General features: G+C 40.3%; 1 pseudogene across 1 annotated transcript in view; it reads right to left on the bottom strand.

Annotated features, from left to right (window-relative positions):
• LOC105553442 overlaps positions 1-665 on the bottom strand; it is a 7,276-nt pseudogene extending 6,611 nt beyond the window's left edge. The window contains exon 1 of the transcript XR_001008146.1: positions 31-665. The product of XR_001008146.1 is annotated as an etoposide-induced protein 2.4 homolog (transcript). The remainder of the gene's footprint in view (positions 1-30) is intronic.
• Positions 666-2,466: the final 1,801 nt, after the last annotated feature.

Below are 2,466 nucleotides of genomic sequence, written 5' to 3'. Positions count from 1 at the left end.
AGGGAATGGGTGAGGCTTCCTCCCTGATACCTCAAATGCCAGATCAGCTATATCCTGAAACCAAATGGCATTCACCACTTTGCTAAGCACAAACAAGGGGAGCACCCAAAGAGCACTGAAAATTGACGTGAGGAAGAATTCCAGCCACGACCAAACATCTCCATGTAGTGATGGGTCATCGATAATTCGGGCTGTTACTGACTGAAGCACAGGAATAAATACTCAATAAAACAAGAGGAGACTGAACCAGAACACTCCACCATTCCAAGCACAACACTGGAAAATTCTACTAACAATACGTGGCTCACTCTGTTGCTTCTGTTCTATACTCTGGGCTCTTCTCTGTGCCAAGACACTACTTGCCGTTCTTCGAGGCTGCTCCTCTCTCTTTTGCTGCATTCGAGCATCTAGCTTTGAGATGGTACAAATAACCCAGATGGAGTCTTTGATTCCTCTGGCAAGGTCCTGGAGAAGGGTTTTGACACTGTCAGCCATCTCTTCACCACCAAACTATCAACTACACAGAGGAGAGAGAAGTGTCCCCAAATCTCTCATCATGAAGGATCCGCGGCTCCAGCCCGGCCCCTCACCCACCGCGGCTAGCTCTGCCAGGGCGCTTCCAGGGCTGGGGCCACTGTGCCCGCACTGGGCATGCCCGGGCCGCATGGGGCTAATTTTTATATTTTTAGTAGAAACGGGGTTTCACCATGTTGGCCAGGCTGGTCTTGAACTCCTGGCCTCAGGTGATCCACCCACCTCAGTCTCCCAAAGGGCTGGGATTATAGGCGTGAGCCACCACACCCGGCCTAGGCATTGGTTTTATTATGACATTCAGAAGTGCTCTCACAAAGCTAAACATATATATAACAAAGTATACCGGCTATAACTTGCTATCTGGTATAGATTTCTCAATCCATCTCATTCTGTAACAAGCCTCTCAAAATTTAAAGTATCCTTGACACACTGAATTTTAAGAAATGGGTAGTAGAAACAGTACAGCACTAGAGGAGACCCAGGTTTGAGTCATAACTCTGCCATCTCTGTTTGTGTCAAAAGCTCTCTGAACATTAGTCTCCTTATCAATATAATGTCGACATACATCACCTATCTTTCAGGATTGTGAGAATTCAGAATCGAACCTATTCTGCAAGAGAAGGCAATGTAATCCTTATTAAAACTGTTCTTTGAGGGTTTGAGCATTTAACATCATGACTTAGAGCTATGTTTGCCCAAGTTCATCCTGCTACTAATTTGTTATTAATTTATAGTGTAATCCTAGGATGTCACAACCTCTCTGGACCTGAGTTTCTTCATAAAATGAGGTCCTTTCTTTCATTAACATGGGATCCCACTTGTCTGAAGAGGACATTTAGGTACCACCTGTCAATCGTCCATAAGGCAATCTTCTGTTTCACATGTACACAAAGAAAAAATGTAAAAATTCATCAGTTTTATGCAATACACATATATTGGAAGATAATATACAAAGTACTAGAGTAATCTTTCTATTTACCGAACTCTTCTTGCTGTTTGTATAAGTGCCAGTAGCTATATACAAATTACTCAGGTCTACATTCTAGAGGGGGTTCCATGACTCAAGCAATAGAGAACAAAGTGCAATCTAGAATACAACCTCAAAAACTAAAAAATAGGCTGTTCTGTTTTGTGTTTATGACTTGTCTGTAAACACTGACTTAAGTGTTTGACAGAGCACCTCTACTGAGCCTTTGCTTCCAGCTCTAGTGCATCACTTGATAAAGCAGGTGCTTCATGAACCATCCCAGAACTGAGCAAATAATGTGCCAGGATACTGTGCAGGTGCTGAAGACAAATGTTTGTTCAAGGGCTGAATGAATCAGAGGTTCTTTATAACCTGGGCATAACATAAATATTTTATGGGTTCCATGGACATAAAAGCAAGTAGATGTGAAGCCATATATAGAATCTATATGTTGTTTTCTCTTCTTTAAGAGGAATCTCCTAAACATAAGCTAATTTCCAGCAAGCTAGGAAAGAAATATTCTTTTTTTTTTTTTTGGCCCATAAAAAGGCCATTATCAGCAACTTAAAAAAAAAAAAAAAAAAAAAGTCCTGTAATAAAGAGAGGAAATGCTTTACATATAAATACAGTACATTAGAAACAAAACCATAGCAACTAACATTTCCTGTTCCAATCAGTAACTCTAAACTATCATCACCCACCTTAGTAATCTAATCACAAGACTTTGGAAAAATTAAAGGTAGTTTCTCATTGGGAAAAGGTCATAGACATTTGTTCCAGTGGGTATGACTTATATATCTTCACTACTCTAAATAATTTTAATGATTTAAGTCTGATTACACTAGTCACATTAAAAAGCAAAGCTAAAACATTTAAAGCAATCCAATCCTATATTAATCAAATTTCTTTTGTAAAATCAATTCTAGGCCGGGCGTGGTGGCTCACGCCTGTAATCCCAGCGCTTT

Source organism: Mandrillus leucophaeus, unplaced genomic scaffold, assembly GCF_000951045.1.
Source record: "Mandrillus leucophaeus isolate KB7577 unplaced genomic scaffold, Mleu.le_1.0 Scaffold596, whole genome shotgun sequence".
In the NCBI taxonomy this organism is placed as follows: domain Eukaryota; kingdom Metazoa; phylum Chordata; class Mammalia; order Primates; family Cercopithecidae; genus Mandrillus; species Mandrillus leucophaeus.
The sequence above is the reverse complement of the archived record's forward strand: the minus strand, read 5'-3'. Positions and strand labels throughout refer to the sequence as shown.